The sequence below is a fragment of the Phaethon aethereus genome, assembly GCF_964289735.1.
Source record: "Phaethon aethereus genome assembly, chromosome: 17".
Classification (NCBI taxonomy): Eukaryota; Metazoa; Chordata; class Aves; order Phaethontiformes; family Phaethontidae; genus Phaethon; species Phaethon aethereus.
The window spans coordinates 13,316,007-13,338,465 of NC_138593.1; positions in this window are offsets into that span (position 1 = coordinate 13,316,007).

A 22,459-nucleotide genomic window follows, 5' to 3' on the forward strand; every position below is an offset into this window, starting at 1 on the left:
GGCACCGCTCTCTTCTGAAGATTTAGGGTCCGACTTTCAGTTCCTGTGAAAATAATGACCTCCCTTGCTCTTTGTAGGCCTGTGCTTGATCCTACTCATATTAGCAGGACCTTTCAGGTCGAATACTACAGGATTTAGTGCTGGAAAGCAGAGGCATTGAGCAGACAAACATCTCAATGTCCATCCGACGGAGCCGTTCATAGAATATATAGGTCACAAGTTCCTGCTCAGTACTGTCAGGCCTTCTCACATATCCGAGAGCTGCTTTCTTAAGGAAAGGCGTAACACAGTCCTCCGCACCCACCCAGATGTCTCTTCACTGAGGAATCAAAGAACAGGGATGGGGAAGACTCTGGGAGTGGGTCACTGGTGGGACATGGTGATTGAGATCCCGGGGATCCAACCTCGAACGACGCCGTGCTGAACGCAAGACTGGGTCTAATGCCAGCCCCCTCAGCCCTAACTCCTGCCCAGATCAGGCTTAGCAGTGGTAGTCTCAGCCTACCATTGCCTCGCCATGACAAAGCCCTGGCGCAGGAGCCACACCCGAAGCACCAGAGAGCTGCATGCAGCTCACGAGTCGCAGGTTGGCTACTCTTGGTTAAAAAGACCAGAGCAAAACTTTACGCTTCTGCTGAACCTGAGCGCACAGAAAACCCGTCCCACTCCGGTCCCCGCTTTTGCAACCACTCTAAAGAGGCTTTGAACCCCTCACTGCTCCAGGCAGGCAGCTTAAACTCAGGTTATGCCAGACTTCCGGCTCTGGAGGTCTCTGCTTTGGTTACCATGAGGCTGTACAACCCAGCCATGGCCACCCATACTTCTGCGAATCTTTAGTCGGGTGATATTAGAAAGGTGAAGCCAACCAGACTCAGAGGAACAACTCAACCAGTTGTACTCGGTGGGGATATCCAGCTGGTCTATGCCATTCTCTTCCTGGCATTGGCCTTGCTGTCACAAATTCATAAATAAACACATTCTAAGACAAAAAGGAGTTGACGTTCATATTTTCTTAAAGTGGTTCAAATCACCCACAGCACACGAGAATGAAAAATGTCGCAGGATGGGAGCTATTGATCTCAAGAGGCAGTGAATTGTGCTCCATGTTGGATCAAAGGGGAGTACAAAGCAGAGAAGAGCCACTTTCTCCACCACACGTCGATGATTTTCCAGATGTCTTTTATGGGAAATAATGGCACTCAGAGCACTGTTAACAAAAAGCAGCCAAATCACAGGAAAGGGAGTCTTGACTCTTTTATCTCACTAGCGTTACTCATCCATCTCTAGAGCTAGCTGATAGCAGAATGATTGATTCAGAAATTACAGGAAAAAGGAAAAAAAAAAAAACAACAATGAAACCACTAAGACATATTAGCAGATGTACCTGCCCCAATAATTCTGCCTGTGCCCTCAATCCCTGTTCACCTTCCTTACCTGTTGGGACACAGGACACACGCCTGGTGTCCTGACACATTTCCAGTTGCCAAAACAGAGAGGAGGGTGGACAGGTCAGCAGAGCTTTAGCTGCTGCACCAGGACCCCAGCATTTCTAGAGAACCCACCAAAACCTAGAAATACCCATGAGAAACCATGTCATATATTGCCTCGCTACTTGCCAGCTCCAACTAACAGAAAAATCCCTCTTTCCCTTCCCAAAAGGATTTCCCAGCAGGCATAGAGAAAGAAGCTGATTTTCCTCACTTGTTCCTCATTTTTAACTAGAAATTCCATTTTGCCGCTGAGTGCTGTGGCCTCTTTGGCCTGAAACGACAGGAGGGGAGACTTCTGAGAGACAAAACACTGAAGCAAAACGCAGAAAAACCCGTGCGTGCTCCAAACGGCTGAGCCCGAGATTTGGCAACGTAGAACCCTCAGGGTCCCCTGCTCTGGTCCTGGGGTCCTCCACCGCTTGGCAGCTGGTTGGCCTCTCCTACCGACCCTCGAGTGTTTGTTCGCGGGAGGCGTTTTGTGGTGCAGATGCTCCGGGAACCCTTCTGGGGCCCGTGACAGGATCGTCCGGGAATGCAGGGCTGAGTGGCCGAGGTGGTTCCTCTCAGACCATCTATACATCTAACATAAAGCAGGTGTGTTGCCCTACCGCTCTCAAACCTTTTGAAGTTCACCAAGTGCTTCAAATCCCTCACTTCGCTGAATACAGAAGTACTTTTCCTTGCTTCTCCAGATCTTCTCTAAGAGGAAACGATAAAGGCAGCTGAACTCAACAGCCAGTCCAAGTGCCTGAAGTCACATGTGGGCAACGAGAGAAAAAGGACTAGATTTTAGGGGCGATGAACCAGAGCTGTCTTCCTTGTCTTCACCCAGATTTGTGAGGGTTCAGCACTTCTGAGAAAGGCTCCGTTTCTATTTAGGTGCCTAAAACCAGCTGGAGATGCATAAATTTACATTTGCCCCTCCAAAGCCTTAGTGCGGAGCTTGACATTCAAGAGCTCGTTGAAAAAACATGGGATTTGTGCCTGTGTGTGAACACTGTTCATTGACATGTCTGAGGAGCTCCGAGTTTTCCGCTCCCTCCGAGTTGTTTCAAAACTATGCGTTTTCACCAAAACCATTCACCCAAACCAAAACAAAACAAGTGGACTGTTTTCTGTCAAAGTTTCAAAAACACCACCCACTTACAAGACACGGCTTAAGAATCTCTCAATTAATGAAAATGTTAAATCGGAGGGAAAAGAAAAATCTTCAGGAAAACCGAAGTTAAAAACAACTCCTTCAGGAAAGAGAATTTTAATTAAAAATAATATCCCGGTGGATAATTTATGTTTCTATGTAAGGATTTAAATTGCAGAAGCAGCAAAGTGGATTTTTTTAACGCCATCAGCATCCAAGAGTGGAAAACACCAGATTTCAAATTCATACATTCTATATTTGAACATCTTGTTTCTATTTAATAGAAAAGGCCTTCTTTCTCTGGGTTTTTCTCCCCCCCCCTTTTCTTTTTTTTTTCTTTTTTTTTTTTTAACATATAATTCATCCTAATATATTACAAATGGCACACTAAAAGAGCATGCCCGGAAAATATTAATAATTGAATTCAAATGAGTTTTTCCTAAGAGTCTAGAATCGAGGGGAGAAATTCCTAATGTATTTGTGAGGGAAAATGGAGAGGGGGGAGGAAAAAAAAAATCGAGACAGAGGGGGTTTTTTTCCAGGCGTTCTGAGAAGCGGACTGTGTGCTGTGTGGAGTCTCTCCGAGCATGACAGAAAAGGGATTAAAGCAGGTGACACTTTGAACTTAGCTTAGATAAGTGACCCTCAAAATCAACAGTCCAAAAGTTTAGTACACAGATTCTCTGGACACGTCTAGTCGGGTCTTCGTCAAAACCTTCCCGACTTCAGTAAGTCAAATTAAAATAAAGACGACAGGTTGCTCGGGTTATCTTCTAATATTGTTTTAGCCACTTATTAGCACTAATGGACAATTAGTGGCCGGCGCAGATATTTTCTGTAATACGAAGCAGAGGGGAAATTTCTTTGTTTGCTTCTGTGTGCGGGAACCTCTTCTGTGGTTGAATGTATAAAAATAGCAGCCAGAAAAGAAGTGTGAAAGACACTAGTTAAACAGTCCAATTTCCAAAGAAGAATATAGTTAAAAACAGATCCTTCTACAGAGTTAAGAAATCCTCCTGATGCACTTGAAGCATAAGGAAGTCTGCACTTTATAAACAACCAAATATATGCCCAGGATAAAAGGCGAGGCTTTTTGAACTCCTAGCTGGCGTGTTAGGAAGACCTTTAATGACATTAGCAGTTCTTCAAAACCAGAAAGGCCACATTATTTCTGATCCTATATGGTCACCACATGTAGCTTTATAAAGAGGGGGGGAAAAAAAAAAATCCTCTCTTCATGCCAATAAATAACTTGCCAGAAGAGAAAATATTTACCACTGCTTTTCAAAATTCTTTACGCATGCAGTAAAATCCTCCTCTGAGAAAATGAGCCCGTAAAGAAACCCAGGGCGTTTCCTCCAGCACTACCGGCGGTGCGGGCCCGGCCGACCCGCTCCCCTTCCGCGGGGCTCCGCGCCCGCGCCCCGGCTCCGCGCCCCGGCCTCTAGTCCCCTCGTTAACACCTCGGGGCTGGTGCGGGTCCCAGCGCCGGGGAGGGAGCTGGGATGCGCGGAGAGTGAGCGGGATCCGGCGGATATTATAACAACAATGATAATTATTATTAATAATAATGATAATACCTGGCAATAACTGCGCGCTTTGCCTCCGCAGCCCGGCGCGTAGGCAGGGCGATCTCCTGCTCCGCGGAGGCGCCGCTGGCCGTGAGCACAAGATATTAATGGAGTTATAATTGAGGGCTAACAGACACGTCCAGCCACCTTTGGCGCTCGGGTTAGGCTCGATCGCTTCCTTAAGCGGCAAAATTAAGCCGGGCCCTAAAACGAGAGCAGCGAGCGGTTCCTCCCCCCCGAGCCAAGATTTTGGGAGTAAAAATTTATATTCCCTGGCTCCGAGTAGCGAGAGAAAACACCCAACCCCATCCCTGCGCCTCGGCCGGCCCGGCTGCGCGGGCGCACATCGTCCGCGGGTGCGGAGCGGGCGCCGGCTCCTCGCCGCCTGCAAAACCCTCCCGCCGCAGAGCCGGGGGCTTTTCGCGTTTCAGGGGGACCAATGCTTTGTTTCTGGTTTGTTGGTTTGGGTTTTTTTTTGGGGGGGGGGGGGGGCGAGGGGAAGACACACAATACACACACAATAAATCACCTCCAGCCCCCGGCCCGGCTGTTCCGCGGGTGCGCCCGGCCCGCGGAACCGGCAGCTTCGCTTATAATCCTCATCTCACTCGAAGGGTATTTTAACAGCCCGGCGCAGTTACAGAGAACGGGGATTTAATCCATTCCCCAAAACTCTCGCCGCTCTGTTTTCCCTTCTTGCTCCAAGAACGCGTTTTCTAATCACGTTTCTCCATTCCCCGCCCCCCCCCTCCAAATTCCTGTTTTTGAAAAATTACCAGGAAAATAAACTAAAATATACCCAAAGGGTCCCAGCCTAAAACCACCCGTATTTTAACCCGGGTCGTATCTCTCCCCAAGCGGTAAAGCCCGGAGGGATGTTCGCTCACTGCCGCCGCTCCGGGAGCTCAAGAAAGTGGTTTCTGCGGGAAGGAAGACGATAAACAAACCCCTGAGCAGGCAGAAAACCTTATCCTGGGGACCGGGCTGTTTCCCATCTAGTAATTCACCAGACCGTCTTAGTACGAAGCAGAAATTATATATATATATATATATTAAATACAATATATGAAATCAAAATTTAAGGCAACTTATGGGCTTTTTGTCCCTACAAATAAGGAGAAGGTAACAGCTCAAACAGAGGGACGTGGTATCCCTACGGGCTTTCAAACAATTGCAGTTTTCCCTTTTTTCCCCTTGTACCCAGCCCTAGAGACTCTGCTCCGGGGAGGGGTTTTGGCGGAGGACGGCGGCTCTGCCCGCTCGGGAGAGGCAGAACAAGCTCCTTCTCCCGGAGAGGAGAGACACCGGCACCCTCGGTGGGTGCCAGCACCCACGCACGCTCCTCCACGAACAAAATCTTTATTTTCAAGTTAGTTTGCGGTTTGGGTTTTTTTTACCCCCGAACTCTAATCCTCTCATTTGGAGCCGCTCTCCCTGCGGTTGGCTGGACGCAGGTTTGCTTTCAGCCCGTGTGCTCTTGGCTCCGCCGTTCCTATAAAATACGGAATTTATTATTCTCCGTCCCCTGGCAAAGGCGCGGAGCGGTCCCTCCGTCTCTCCCGGGCAGCCGCCGAGGCAGGAGCACCCTGCTCCATCACCGACAGCTTCCCACGGCGGGATCCGCTTCTACCGAGCCATTTACAAACTAAAAATACCCCTGTGCCGCGCTTTTTTGGTTTAATATCGCACAAGCCTAAAAGAGGGGGATGCCCCAGAGCTTTGCGTTTCAAACGCTGCAAGCGTCAGATTCTCTAAAATCGTTTGCAGAAGCACTGAATTGCCCGAACAAGAAATATATCTTTTATCCTCACCCTCTTCCTCTAAGTCTAATTTTATTCGGGGATTGTTCCTATTAGTTTTTTCGGCTGGATAAAGGGGAACCATGGCCAGCTCGGAGCTCTGGGGTGGGCGACCCGAGGCTTTCAAGGACAGAGAGCCCTTTTCCTTCCCAAACACCCGATCCCAGTTCTGCCCAGCAAACTCTCCAGCTACTTTCCAGGAACAGAAGGGAGAAAAACTCTTTGCCAAACTCTTCGCAAGAGCACTTCAAAATAAATGAGTTGCCTACTAAAACTTAATGTTATACAAGATGTCCATTTGTCTATATTAGATTTTAAGCAGCTGTTCCTGTGCTCAAATCCACACACACACACGCACCCTCCCTCGAATTTAACTGAAGAGGGGGGGAAGCAAAGAGATAAACCAGAACATTGTTTATTTTCCCGGCTCCTCTCGGCTCCCCCCGCTCCGCCGTGCGCTGGAGCGGAGCCTCCGCGCTTTAGCTTGCGCGGATGGGCCGGCTCCGCACAAACAACGCCCGGTCATTAGGACGGGACTGCTGGTTTCCCTAGAGCTGGGTTTAAATTGTTTCTTTGTTCCCTGAGGTGCCCTGAAAAAAAAAACCAAAAAAGAAAAAAAAAAGAGAAAAAACAGCTGCGAGGCGGGTTTATCAGAGCCCGGCGCTAAGAGGAGATAATTTGGCCCGTGAGAGTGGGGTGTATTTAGGTGGGTTTGGGTTTTGGTCGGTTTTGTGTTTGTTTGTTTGTTGGTGTTTTTTGCCCGCAGCCCCCCCGCAGGGCAGCCGCTGCCCGCACCGCCGGGAGGGGTGGCCGCGGGGAGCCCCCCGCCCCACAGACGGGCTACCCCGGCGGAGAAACCGCCGTCAAGGCGGGGGGGGGCGGGGGGGAGAGGAGAAAAAAAACCCCTATACACAAAAAAAACCCCAAACCAAATACGTGAGAAACGAGTTTTCACGGTTGGAAACTCCGGGGTTTGCCGGGCAGCCGCGGAAAGCGACCCCCCCAAAACCCGTCCTCGGCCCCCTCCTCAACACCAGAGCCCTTTCTCGGTCCTTTTCCTCCTTCCTCGGCCCTTTCCGTGTCCGTAGGATAAACGCCCTGGGAAACCCAGCTCCCCCACCCCGACTCCAGCATCTCTCGGCCGAGCAGCACAAGCTATACGTATTCTATACACTACACATACATCTCCCGCCCCGCGCGTTCAGCTATCCCACCACGATTTACTTCGCTTTCTACATCCCTCGTTAATCTCGCTTGCCAATTTAAACCGTTTCCCTTCTGCTGCAGCGATATTTTTAATTTTTTTTTTTTTTTTTTTTTTCAGGGAAGGGAATATTTTCCAAGCTGCTTGCAGACAGGACCCGATCTCGCCGCTCCCATCTCCTCCAGTTTTTCTCTAGGCGGGATGGGACCCCTAAAATTCTTTCCCCGCATTGTTCAGTAATTAGAGAGCCGGGGTCTGTAGGGAGAAGTAATAAGGTTGGTTGGGTTGGTTTTTTTTTTATTAAACCAACTGACATATCGAGAGCGGGGGGAAAAATAAACTTGCCGACACACAAGCCCTTCTTCGAGATTTAAACATGTTTGCTCGAAGCCAAAATCCGTTGCTCTTTACTCAGGGGGAGGAAAAAAAAAAAAAAAGAAAGAAAAAAAAGGCAAAAAAGCCAAAACACAACAACTCCTACAAGCGGGAGGTTAATAGCTCAAATGAGAGAGTCGGGCAAGGAATGCAGGATCGGCTCCCTTTCCCCATTAATAGCCTTAAACGACTTTACATTTTTATACCCGGAGTTGAGTACTCAAAAACTCTGAGCGTGTTTGTAAGACTAGAAAGATCTATTGAGAGACTTTTTTTTTTTTTTTTTTTTTAATAGCGCATTAACGTTTCCCAAGACTTCGTATTAACTCAAGAATCACTGCAGGTCGATTTGTAAGTGTCTGGACACTATAAAAGTGTTTGTAAAGCAAAGTCAGTTGCGTGCATTAAAATAAGGAGGTTCCTTTGTGAGATTTCGTGCCAGGCCAGGAGCCCTTTTAAATGCTATTCAACTGCCTCATTAGAAGGAGCTAACAGGAGTCAGGCCTCCTCTTTAACCCCGCTCCCCCCGTGTCCTCCCCCCACATCAGCCCTTTAATACATAGGCTGGCAGATTAGGGGCTTTTAAAAGCTGGGTCTGTCCCGGATAGCCGGTTTCCTATCCTGCTGCTGTGACAGCTCTTCCCTGCTATCAATTACATCCCACCCCAAGCTAAAACCCCCCCTCGCCCCGCACCTCCACCAAGGGGAGCAAGCCCCCGCCGGCCCACCGCTCCCGGCCGCCTCCTCCCCGGGCACCGCGCCTGCCCTGGGCTCCCTCCCTGAGAAACAAGATGAATATTCCCTCCTATCCCCCCCTAAGGCAAAAAGAAGAAGAAAAAAAAATTAAAAAATAAAATTACACACACACAAAAATTAAAATACTACGCCTGGACCCGAAAATCCGTTTCCGAATAGATTAACAACCCCTCCTGTGTTAACACCAGCTCTGTTCTTTTTCTTATTAGATTGTGGAGATGAATGGGGCGGTGGGGGGATAAGGAGCGAAGCGGCGGGGGAAGGTTGGTCACCGTTATCTGCGCTCCACATGTTCGCTGTGGGTATATATAAAATATAGGAATGGAGTCCCCTTTAAGTAGTTCTTTTATGACTTGTTTTAACAGAAAACACAGAATAAGCCAATGTTTGATATTACAATATAAAACACATTTGTGGTATGCTAGGGGCTGGCTTGTTCCTCCCTCCTTCCCCCAATTCCGTTCCTCACCCAAATCTGGTCCAGACCCCACCCCTCTTGCTCGAGCGGGCACAAACCTTCCACCCCCCGAAATGGAGCGTCCTCCCTAATTTGCAGCCACGCAGAGGTTCAGTCCCTTGAAAGAGAAATGGGGCTTGCAGCTCAGATGAATATGAACCTCCAGTTCTTTATTATTATTGCTACTAGGCATAATGTTAGAATCATAATTCTCCACTTATATGGGGGCCTGGATTCAAAAAGCCTATTGGAGCCTGATAGAACAGAACAACATATAAATCTGAAATCAAAGCCAAACATGTCCTAATAAAAACCAACCCAATGCAAAAATCTGGTGGAGAAACGGCAAACGCATTCTCGCTCCCATACACCAAGCCTCCAATTCATAACTCTATAACAATAATTAAAAAGAACCCCAAGCTGGCCACAAATACAGTCCCAAATGCCATGGGCAATCTTGACTGCGTGGGCTGAAATACCAAGTGTCAAGAGAAAAAGCGCAGTTGAGAGCTCGCTTGGGGCACTTGCTTTTGCGGACACTCACAGGGCTGCTCCTCAGGAGCAGAAGCAGCCGTTTCGCCCGGGCTGAGGTCTCATCTCTGCCCTGAACCCAGACTCAGCCCCCCCCGGGAAATTCTGCACCCCTCTAATTTTAATCAGAATCGCAAGGTCTCCCCTTAGGCTGGGACAAGCCTATGAGGATGCGATTAGAGCTAATTGCAAGCCATCACCTTGTCATTGAAATGAAATAGGTTGGTTTGACACCCTTCTCCGAGGCTAGAGCAAGGTCCCTCTTCAACCGGAGGAGGAGGAGGAGGAGGAGGATTGCTGAAGATTGGCCCCGTGAGGAAGCACTGGGAGGTTCAGACACCACAGGGGTACGACAAAGGGCATCGGGACAAAATGAAGCAGCGTTTGCAACCTTAGATCTGGGCTATGACTGCAGTGGAAAGGGATCCTGATGGGGTGAAGCGTTCCAGGGTACGGCGTGCTGTAATCGACCACCATGTCGGGTTTATGTCTGCCCTAAAAAGACAAGTAGCCCTTCCTTGTAATTCCGTGCCCTAGCAGGGAATAGAGACAATTCCTCATTTTCAGGGCCAAATATTCCTTTCTATTCACGTGAGCCCAGCCACGCAGCCCTGATGACAGTTGTGTCTTAGCCTGGAAGGCCCCAATTCAGTAATGTACCCCATCAGCAAACCACTTCAGCACCTGCTTAACTTTGGGGCTGGATTAAATCGGCCTCCGGAACATGCTTTCAATTTATTAATAGTTTAAAGCAGCAGCAACAGATTGTGGGGAGTGGAATTTAGAAACCATGCTGCACTGGGATACCTATGTGGGGAAAGCAACCCCCCCCCCCCAAAAAAAAAATTCAAAAAGAGAATTATTTAGGTGGAAAAAAAAGTAAAAAGGATGAAAGTCTCCTCAGATATATTTTAAAAGAAGTGCCTCTGCCCACCCCCTCCCCCTGCTAGCATATTTCAAGCACTTTGGATGTTTGTGTCTGTCTTCCTTTCAAGGAACCCTGAGCACATGAATGGGCAGAGCAGCAGAATGAATGGGACACTTCAAAGAAAATGAAAACCATTACTGGGAAATCTGTTTATAGAGAGGATGAATGATTATGAGAGAAGATGCCAGCAGAGAGAGAACACAAGTGAGGGTGCTCTCTGCACCGTGCACAACATAACTCAGGGGGTTTCAGACCTTTCCTTCGCAGTACACCCTTGTATAAATTTTGGGTGAGAAGCTCCCCCCTCCCAGTCTTCCCAGTAAGCCCAGAGGCCCCTCCAATGCCATGGGAATGGTAGCATTCCTGTGACCCCCATGCACCTGCTCCTGAGCCCCTGGCGCGGTGACTCCCCCCTCCCTCTCGACGTCAAGATGGGATATTAAAAGAAATTATTTCCATTGCCTGGTGTAGATGAGAAATGGATAAACAGCGTGTCACTCACGTTCCAAGTGGGTAAACTCCATTTACCCTCGACACCACCGCACAGGGACCCTGCCCTGAGAACTGCAGATTTTATCTGAACCTTACAACATTCTCAGAGAGTCTCATCCATCTCCACTCTTGCCTTGTGCTAAGTTTGTAGAGAGCATCTGCGTTACGTGTGTGCTGCCCGGGGACCAGAAAATTTGTACCGGTTCCTCTAGGCCCAGATGCAACCTGTCCTGAATCCATCTAACCCAATTGCTGGCAGCCAAACCGGGAGTTTGGCCTCTCTTTTTTTGGGGAAGGGATGGGAAACAAGGGGCTGACAAGCATTCCCCTCTTGGCACCGGTTGTACAACCGGTGCAATCTTCTGTGCAGGGCGCCTACGAGATTTCCATGCCTTCACTCAGCACCTAAAGCATCTAGGCAGATCTACCAAGGCAGAACAAATGGCCCCTTGTCATCCCCACCTTCATCAGCCTTGCTCAGCAGAGCATACGAGCCCAGACACGTGACAGATGGACAAATGCGTTGGGTATCCCACAAACCAGTGCTGTGGTTGCATCTTGCTCGCTAGCAGATAGAGAGAAAGGCAAGTGATATGGACCTCAGCAACAGTGCAGTAAGGCCCTGTTTAAGAACCACAGCCTTACGCTAGAGCGAGGAGGTGGCAGTAGAAAATAGCCCTCAACCACCCTTGTTGTTTTTGGCATAAAGAGGCAGAAAATATTTGTGCTTCTTTGAATACTAAGAATATTTGTACCATGACCAGTGTGGTTTTCACAGCGCTCTCAGGAGATGCAGGGAGATGAATGCCGACATCCCTGGGGCTGAGCCAGTGGCACGTCATAGGCTAGCATTAGTCCTCCAAGAGCTCAAGGAGTGATGCGGACGCAGCATCGTTCAGAGCACTAGCTGATGGAGCTGCCAGGTTTTCCCATGCCAGTGACTTCTTCAGGAGGAAACGAATCCCTCCTCGGAGTGTCCAGGATAACCGAAGAGCCCAAGGAAGTTTGATGCCTTCACACTAGAATGGCCCGTATTCTCTAGGGTCAATTTATCAAGGCAAGGGTGGAGCTGGGACCATGCTATCACCTGGGTTATGCTCCAAGACCTCCAAACGCAGCATCATGCTTAAAGAAAGGCAAAAACTGGTGGGTCAATAGCAAATGTAGCCAGGAAGCTGCCTACTAAAGCCCTTCCTCGGAGCCTTTACTGACTTGGCATCTGCCCGTTCCTCCCCTCTCCATAGGAGCTCACTACCTACCACTTCGGCAGAGAGTCATACCCACTGCCCACCCAGCTTTCTCGGTGGAGCCCTACCCTGCCTTTCACATAGGTGAGCACCGTCAGTTCTCCACTGCTCTAATCACCTCCCATTACAATTTGGACTTCAATAATCAAAAGTGAAACGTGAAAGTAGGCTGAGCTCCAGCAGAGCGTGAAGGCAGCAGCCGTGCCAACTAGCTTTCAGAGCCTCATTTCACCTCCTCCTCTCAAGGGAGGGACAGGGAGCACAAGTCGGTGATGGATTGGCTCAGCGTCAGCGACCCGACATGGATATCCACCTGCGGTGCTCATATCTCCCATGTAATCTCTCCAGCATCTTGTCAAAATGAGAATAGTTTCACCCACATCTGTAAAGAGGTTCTCACCTATTCTTATCCGTTTAAGAATCTGATCTAGGTTGCCCATTTTACAGATCAAGCCGATAAAATGTCCTTCCTACCTCTGTCCCCGGACACACGTGGGCACAAGGCCCTAGAAAAGCCCTGGAACAGCACAACTGCCACTTCTGAGCTTGGGTGCACAGCGCTCCGAGCAGGTCGGTGCCGCGTGCCACCTGCCACCAACGTTCCCCTCCATTCCTGCCCCGAGAACCGTCTCCAGCTTCTTACAAAGAGACCCTTCAGGTGAACCGGCCGCCAGCCGCTAACAGAAAAGCGGGAGAAGCAAAACACAAGCACTTCCCATTCCTTCTTCCAGGGCAGCCTCCCGCCAGCATCACCCGACCACAGGAGCGTGGGGAAAGCGGCCGGGCTCCAGCTCAGCGGCACAATCAGAAAATACTCAGGCTTCACTCCCACGGTTTACCGTGATGTCACCGAAGCCCCGCGGCCGTGTATTTATCTAACAAGAATAAATGATTGGGAACCACAAATTGCAATGTTATAAATATGTCTGGAGAGGTGACATCATAACAAATGAGATGAGAGCAGAGCTCCAGTGACTTATGATGTCATCACAACGCCTGGATGTATGCATACCCTTGGATACAATTCCACAGCTTTATTTTGCTGGGGACGATTATTTAAAATCAAAAAGCCGTACAAAGAATAAAAAAACATGGTCATCTTCCTCTTCAACATCCTCACCTTCCTACCTGAGGCCAACTCCCATATTTACTGTCTTGTCTGCCTTTCAGGGTTATCAAGTCTTACTCTAATACAGACTATACTCTCAAAAGAAGAGAGTAGCAATTTAAGCTAGGTAAACACAGGTTGGCTAAAAACCAGAAAAGTTACTGGGTTTGTTCCCGAGTATTTTCTGAAGAGGGTTGAAGGGAGTGAGGAGAAGGGAAAGAAATCAGATTTTACGTTAACCCAGTATTTTATTTCGAGCCTGACTCCGAGGGATGCTGAGCATCTCCAGGGTTTCATTAATTTTCTAGAAGCACTGGGGGGTGCTTAAAAAAACCCAAGAATTGAAGGAAAAATTTCCAAAAATCCCAAGCTTGCATCTCAGATGTCAAAGCACTACCGGAAGAAAAAGAAATCAGTGGAATTCAGGCTTTGAAGTCACTTGAATTCCTGTAAATTTTACATTTCCACCCAAGCCTGCTGTAATAGGTGGCTAATGCTGAAGTCTCTCGTACAACTGTCAGAAGGTCCCAGAAGCAGATAAAAATCCACACTGCAGCAAAACTCCGCAGGACTTGGGATACCAAAACTCATTCAGTTTCCTTAAGAAAGCCCAATCCAAAGTTGGGTAATTAAATAAACGAACCAATTGGAACCATCACAGACCCCACTCCGGGGAGGGCGGAGGCTGCAATTCCTGACGTTTCTGCAAAATCGATAGGGCAAACCCTTTCGAGTCGGTGGGTTTTAGCCCCGCGTGCTGCCCGTGGTCCAAGGATGGGCTGAACAAGGTCCTTGTTAGCAGCTTCGCCCCATCACAACAGTGAACCTGTTGGTCTGGGTTTATTACCCACAGCTAACATGCAAGTGGGGCAATTCCTGAGGCTGCGTAGCTGCCCCAGGGAAGATCTGTGCCAAAATTCTAAGTACTTTCCTGTTGCTTGACTCTTGGTCAGTATTTCCCCAGGATGCCAGGCTAGGCTGGTGTACCAGCTCTGGGGTTTCTTCCCCGTGCTTCACGTGCAGACCTTCTCCCTCCGTAAACAACAGCCACAGCCCCCAGTGGGAACCGAAACCTAAACCCTCTGCCCTCCGAAGCTGGAGAGAGACTGCTGTGGGAGGCAGGAATCGTCCCACTGAGTAAAGCATAGGGTTGAAAGCCTTTGCCCCAAGCTTTGTAGGGTTCTAAGTCAATACAGCTGGGTCCACATCAATGCAGGAAAGTGAATTTACTGACAACAGCTTTGCTTTTCTTAGTTTTTTGGGGGTTTTGGTGGTGGTGGTTTTTTTTGGTTTTTTTTGTTTTTTTTCTTTTTTTCAGTCCACAGAGCCAGTTCTGCAAGCCACATGCTGGCCCGAGTCTTGGGAGACCAAATCAGTATTTCCTTCCCCTTGCACAGACTTCCTATGTGACATGGGCATGTCCTTTAGCACCTCTGTCCAGGTAGGGAGCTGCGACACAAGGTAAACCTACTGCAGGGATTCGCACAAGACCGTTCGGAGACCAAGTGGTCTACGTGCACGAAAACCTGGAGACCTGCAGCTAAGATTTTGCAGGGGAGCTCCTATTCCGATAGCCAGACAGCACCAAACTTCAGCTCAAACGATTGCAAAGGGGGCTTTCACAGACCCCAGACCCCACCATTGCTTCTGATACAAGCCAAAGGTTCAAACCCCTCTAAACTTCGGCGAAGCTTTGCTCCAAGATCCAAGCTCTAGGGCTTGGTTTTTAATGGTGTATTTACTGATGAGGTGAAATATGAATCTGGTTTTGACTTTAAAAAGCCAATTGTATTTTGGGGGCAGAGGGAGGGGGAAGGGGTGCTCTGACCTGACCCGCTAATCTCTTTTTCTTCCTTTAAAGTTGTCTTCTAAATCTGAACATTAAAGGTGATTAGATACCTAAGGGACTTCCCATGTCATTAGTTAATACTTTAGAGCTTGTTTTGGTTCCAGCTAGCAGTAATGCAGAGCCCTTTTGATAATACATCACCCTGCTCAAATATGCCTGCACAGTCTCCAGATGATATACCCCACCAGTGTCTGCCTCTGTACAGCTCGCAGATTGGAAGGGTCGGAGACGAGTTTAATTTAAAGATGAGCCGCCCTTGGGCTGCCAAAGGAAATGGCGTGTCAGCTACGTCAAAAATAGATACTGTTGTGCAGATATATGGAGGGAGAGATGGACGCTGCCAGTGCTATCAATTACCTGGATTGCCTTTAAATGTCAAAGCAAATCCTTACCCATTCCTTCTCTAAAACCTAAATCACTGAGAGAGACAAGGTCAACCCAAGCAGGCTGGAATGCTGGGAGAGGAAAACATGTACATAACGTTGCGTGTGCGAGGGGATAATTTGTGTGCGCACACGTACTGAAGGAGCATTAAAAGCATATTGACTCGTGGATTCAAATTGTGAAATAATGTTGCTGGGTTTTCAGGTGTCCCCAAAAGAAAGATCTTTTCCAAGCCAATAAAAGTGGCCTCCTGGACTAAATACATTTAAAATTCTCATGTCGCTCCTATTTTGCTTTGTTTCAGTATTTTTTTTTTTCCTGCGGGGATGTAGATGCCTTTGACAGATTCGAAAGAAACCACACAAATCTAAACTGCCTTTGGGAGAGAGCAGGGCGAACTGTATCTCTGCATATACTTTTCCCTCTCGCTGCAGAGCAAATAATACCAGCAGAACATATGTGCACCTACATATCTGCATCCTTCAAGGCAGACCTCCTGGGAAACAGCATGAAATGATCCCTCGGGAAGGGCCCCAACCCTTTCGGGAACAGGATATGGGGAAATTGAGGAGTGGGGGGAAAAGGGGAAATCATCAAATCCTACAGGTGGGTAAATAAAAGGAGACAAAGTTTATTACAATAGAGAGGCAAACATAAGGTTTAAGCTTGGTCTCTTAAGAAATGGGGTTTATGCAATCAGTCTGCACGTGGGATACATATATAAAATATAAATAAAATAAACATACTTATCTCCCCCGTCCCCAATAACTTTCACATTTGTTGGCCAATTCCAACTCAGCTTAGTGGAGGGGGCAGAGGTCTCACAGTTCCTATAAGTTTTATGAAAATAGGGCCCTCTCCTGTATCCTGAGACCTATTAATGCCCACAATGAAAGAAATTGTTGAGCTCACATTGCAGCTTATTAGTAATATTATTAGACACTGGAGAATCCACAGGGGAGAGAGAGAGAAATATTAAGAACGTCCCAACAGCAGGAAAAACTTCAGTTGGAGTTTGCACCTTCTTAGACACTAGAGGATCTAGCCACAAGACACCAGCCGGTTGAAACCCCCATTTCATTGCATCTCCTGCTAATAACCACTTCTTTTACATAAAGATATTTTGTGTATTCCCAGCCTGGCTTCACAGCAACCTCACGCCAGCCAATTAAGCCCAGCTGTAATTTACAGCTCCCTGCTTCCTTCGCCTCCTTCCTAGGAGGGATTAGTTAGCGATGCCGAGATGCACGGAAGAGGAATGTAGCCACGGGGGTACATTTATCACCTGCATTTTCACGGCGGGCACTGGCCTGATTTCTGTACTCTTCTTCCTTCAACAGGATCATCTCCTCTAGATAAGTCCTCACCAGGCCAGCAACCAGATGTACATTAAGCGCTGATTTCAGCGCAGGGCGTCCGAGAGCTCAGCCGCTTCCCATGCACAGGACGCAGGGTAAAAATGTAAAGAATTTCAGATAAAGACATTTGGAAAGCCACTTAGGGCTACTGGACAGATGAAGGCGAGGAAGGCAGGGGAATATTTTTGCAATGAACAGGCAAAGAGGGACACTATTCATCTCTTGTGAAGCATGCGAGTTGCTCTCTAATTCTAGACCCTTGGAGTTTTGGCTGGCCAAGAGATCCTCAGGCACAAATGACTCTAAAGGAGCCCTGTAAGAGCAGAGAGGGCACAGGGGAGGTGGAGGGCATGGATCAGCTCTTTGTTAAGACTTATCTACACAAGTGGGCATCCAGCTGCCTCAGCACGGTGCCACGCAGGTCCTGAACAGAAGAACAAGCACTTTTGGTACCACCATATACACACGGCCAAGAGCATCCCAAGAGGAAGACAATCCACCTGGAGGGCTTCCCTTTTCTAAAGGGAAAGTAAGTCTGACCAAATAGCTGTGGAGCTTTAGATGACAACCATATTGGCACCACAACAAGGTACAGCCCTGACCTGCTCCCAAACCTACAAGCCCACCTCCAGCATCGCCAGGCATATGCTTACGATGTGTCAGTCTAGTGGTCCCCTTTTCTATCCATTCCCACAGCACGATGAGACATTTACGGCTCTCTTCCTTCAGGGGCTGTTTGTCCAGTTGCATCCACATATGACAGGCTGGGGTTTTTAGGTGGTTTCAGTGCAAAGTAAGAGACCAGTTTAAGATCTATGTATCTCTGTCCACCAGCTGAGACTCAGGATGATGCAGGTGGGCGTGGGAACAAGTTAAAGAGTCAGCAGTGGCCTGAAGCAGAGCAAAAAGGCAAGAGCTGCCCAGTACTGCTCTTTTACGGAAACCCTCCCCTTCCCACAAATTGGACGATCAAAGGACTTATCAGAAGGAGCAACTTGTTACTACACCAAAGCACTAGGCTGGGTGATGCCCAGGATGCCACTGATTTCAGCAAGGCTGGGATCTGTCCTTCCCGCTTTCGCCAGATGACTCTGAAAAGCCTGGAAATAACCACAACCCACCAGCTCTACAGAGCAAGTGCTGCAAACGCTGGTCAAAGTCACCTGCCCTGAGCACCCTGGGCTCCGTTCCAGCCTCCAGAAACCAGTTTTGGGGTCAATGGGAAGTTCACCTTGGCCCTCAGGAGAGGGGAACTTACCCATCCAATTAACAGCTAAAACACTGCAGCTTCTTGTATGTGTAGACTCCCAGTGGTGTTGGGGTCTATATGAATAATTGATGGCCAGATGGAGCTGTGGTTATCAGTATGACTGCAATACTGTGCTGGGAAGAAATTTCCAGTCCATAAGGAGCAGAAAATGCCTCCTTCCCTTCTCACTCAGGAGCGTTACGACCCACTATCGCACTCTTGTTGCTCATTCAGGCCTGCTTTCATGCGCCGGACACAGACTCCCATGATGGTCTACAAGCTTTTCACCCGGTATGGGCTCGATTCTGCAGTCTCAAAGTCGCAATTTCCCCAAGAATGCCTGGAATTTCCCCCTTTATGCAACACACGTTTGGCAGGTTCCCGCTTTGATGAGTGAATATCTTCGTTTACCAGTGGAAGCATTCCCACACACATGCTATCTCTTTGAACAACCCAAGCCACCAGCTTAAACCCAAGGCAGATGAATTGCCCTTCCTCTTTCTTGGGGCCTCTAAAGCCCCTGAGATATTTTTAAGGGTGCATGTTTTGATTTAAACCTCACAGCTGAGTTGACTCTGCCTTTTCTTCAGTTGCTTGTTTGCCACTTTGCAGAAAGTGCTGGGTTTTGCCAGCTGGGGAGAAAAAAAAAAAAAAATCCTTTTTTTAGCATTATTAAGTTATCAAAGCTTCACCAGAAATCCTTATTTTGTGAGCGAGATTCCCATTTCTCAGTTTATTAGTTGAGAGGGGAGTTGCCGTCATGTCACATTATTTGATAAAGGACTATATCAAAGAGAAAAAGATTGGAAACTGGGAACTGAGGATTCATACTTTGGAAAAAAAAGACCTCTTCAGAGTGTACCTGTCCTTTGTGTTTTACTCGACCTGAATAGCTTGAAGAAACTACTGAGTGGCATATTTTTATTGGAATAAACTTGTTTCATTTAAAAGGTGAATAGCTGGGACAACCAAAGTAATTTCCCTCCCTCCCCAAGCCCCATGGGGAAGATGTGAGCATGCACTGCAAGCATTCCCTTCCCTGTAGGACCTAGTGCTCTCCTGTGGTTTGCTTGATCTGAAAGATCTGAGGACCAACCTGATCACGAAGGGAAATCTCTGGGCCAGGTGCCCAGCGTGTGCCAGCCAGCTGAGCCATGCCAGGCTGCACTCAGCGATGAAGCCCTCGCAGCTTTGGGTGGAGAAGCGAGGAAGGGAAGAGCTTCTGAGCACAGCGCTACAAGCACCGATTCCGGCCCCTCCAAAAGCTCAATTTGCCAACATATCACCTATCTGAGCCTCTGGCTCTTATGGAAAATCACTAGTTTGAAAGTAATCATGCAAGTCTTCCCTTTAAAGGTTTATCTCGGGCCGTACCTGAATCCCCCAAGTGCTCGGGTCACTCCTCTGCTGGGCTGTGGCCACGGTCCCTCTGCGCAGAGGGGTTCAGAGTCAGAGCAGTGCCATCAGCAGGGGAATGAGCAGAACTGCTGGGGACCAGGCAAGGATTTAGGATCTGTACACCACAGTTCTGGCTTTTGTTATTAGCAAAGTCGAAGCTGTTATTTTGCTTGGAGGACTCCCCATTTTGGTGCAGTTCGCAATACACTTCATACCTACAGAGGTGAAAAATATTGCCCCTCTCTACTTGCAAGTTCTTGACCACAACCCTGCTCCATCCCCAGCTCACAGGCTCTTTTTTCTAACCAAAAAAAAAAAAATCATGGCAGACTATACTGTTTTCTGAGAGACTTCCCATCTGCAGGACTTGGGCAAAGCATAAATCAGCACTCAGTGCGGACTCAAACCTGCATCTCGGTTTGCCTTGGCCTTAGTACTAAATGCCAAGCAGAGGATGAAGTGAGAGACTACTTGGGAATGAGTTCCAGTATAGCAAAGCCATCATCCCAGTTCAATGCACCAGCAAAACCAGAAAGCCAGTGTCAGGAGGAGATCAGAAAACAGGATTTGTGTCTCCAAAAGAGATGCCAGGGTGTTGATTTCATCTCCTCCTGATCACAGGTTGAAAGGAAAAAAATAAGTCAAGATCTTGAAATATTTTCCAGAATGGCAATTTTGAAATATTCCAAGATAAATTTTTTTTTTTACTTTAACTTGTCATCCAAAAATTAGAACAAAATTGAGTCAGAATAAAAACAAGGACTGAGAGAAAGAGGAAAAGCATATCAATTTCAAACTGTTTCTGAATTTCCTCTGAAGCTTAGCTGAAGTAAGACATATTCCCACAGCACTGTCCTCTGCAGGCAAGACGGCTACTTCTTAGGGAAACTTCTCCCTGTCACCATTTTGGACCAAGAAACCAAGTATCCCCTGCTTAAACTAAATTCAGAGAACCCAGACAGAAGTTGCAGCCTCACAACCAGGACAAAATACACCTAAATCCTGTAGCTGGAGAGGATAAAGGAATCCTTTTGAATTTGGCTTCTCTGTGTGTCCCTTCTGTCTTCGTTAAGGGCCCCATCTCCAGCATTCAGGACACGGAAACCAGGATGCTCCCTGGAAGACCTATGTTGCTGCAGTTTAACAGGGCTCCCCGGTGCACTGACGGGAGACGGAGCAAGACACAACGGGGCCTGTGAAAGCTGTTGGAAGAAAAATACCCCCATACAAAAGAAAAATCAGAACTAGGCGGTGATGTTGGGGGTTTGCCATTGCAACCTTGCTTCAAGCTCCAATGTGCTGATTTCTGATTAAAAGCGGGGGGAAAGAGGAAGGGGGAGTAAAAAAAACAAACACCCACCACAAAACACAACAACTCTTTTTCCTGGTAAATACGGCACGTGGATGGTTTGGGACAGCGGCAGCATCGCCCCGAAATCCGCATCATTTCAGTGCCCTCTCGTGGCCGGCGCTGCCCGCTGCAGCCCCGCCGTGCCAGCCCGGCCCCGGGCGCACGGCCGCGGGGCGCCGCGGGGGTCATTTTCCCAGGGAGGTTGGCAGGATCCGTTTGCTGCTTCGGGACAGCAAGGCGGGGGGCTGCGTGCAGGCCATTGCGTTTAGATGCACAGTTTCTCCTCTCTGAGGAGGTATAATCTCTTTTCAGGACTGACTTGGGTCTTCACCTCCTGGAGCAGTGACTTTCCCCACCCCATTAAATCTCACAGGAAAAAAAGTCTCTTTTCCACCTGCTTTCTGACAGAGCCACCAAGGAACCAAACCTCTTCGTACCTTTCCTGAACAGCAATACTTCCACCTCGCGCTGCACAGTGCCAGGCACACAACAGGACGCTCACCTGGTCACTGAGGGCAAAACAAGCCACCCTCCTCAAGGACATCACCCCGGGCTGTGTCCTGTCAGGTTTGTCAAATAGTGCCACAACAGGGACCACACCTAGAGGAACAGCAGCTTCTCCATCGGCGAGGGGAGCCGCAGTGATGCCGCAGGCTGGGAACGTGCCTTTGTGTGCACAGAAGAGCAGAGCAAGGGTTCCTACCTCTTCCCTCAGCATGTTGCAGCCTCTCCAGGGAGGTCAGTGGATGAGGACCACAAGCACAAGAGGTGCTGCAACCACACCCAGGTGTTGCCGTGGCTGAAGGGAGAGGCCTGGGATGGGAGCCAGTGGTGAAAGTCTCCCTGCAGGCCTGCCAGATCTGATAGCCGGGTAAAAAGCAGAGCTTGTACATGTGATGAGATGAAATAATACGCAACGAGAAAGACGTTTGCCCTGGGCAGAAAGATGGCAGGGGGGACTCTGAGGACCTGCTTCCTCTGCAGCAGGACGTTTTCTTAAGACCTGAAGACCCCTTCACCGTTGTACCGCGTTCAGCCAGTGACCTAGGTATGGGTTGCTCAGTTTAAACACCTCAAGTGCCATCGTATTGGTACGACCCAGCCCTTTTCTCAGGGATAGTAACAGCATTCAAAACCTTTCTTATGCTCTGCATGATCTTGCCTGTTCCTTCAGCCTGTTTTGGTGACTTGCTCTATTTCCACAGCAGACAGGCCTGGAAAGGTACCCTGCCTTTCAATTCCCATGCAATTCTAATAGCATCAGCATTATGTGGTCCCCAGTAAACCCTAAATGATCCCTTTTGTTCAAAGAGCTTTGTTCCTCCAGATTCACGGCAGAGTAACTCCAGACTAAATGTCAAGAGAACAGATTAAGTCCAAACCTAATCCCATTCTGTTGGCAGTGCATGACTTGAGATTTACTCCGAGGAAGAACAGACCCATGGCGTAGCCCAGCTGGAGTTAACATACTGAAAACCCATCCCATACAATCTCTCCTGGACATGGCGTTTTCATGCTATACAAATCAAAATTTCTCTCCACAGTTCAAGTGTTATATTCCTAGATATTCTTTGCAAATTACTCTTCAAAATCAGCTCTAATCTAATAAATTTACAAACAGTACAGGAATTTGTAAGAGGAGAAGAGAAAGGGATGCTCTCTGGTACAAGTTCAGCTGTCCAACTGTACAGCTGAGGCAGCTTCGTCTTAACCAGCACATTAACATTTATGTTCCCCTCCCAACACTGTTAAAGGGTCCATCACTCCTCCATTA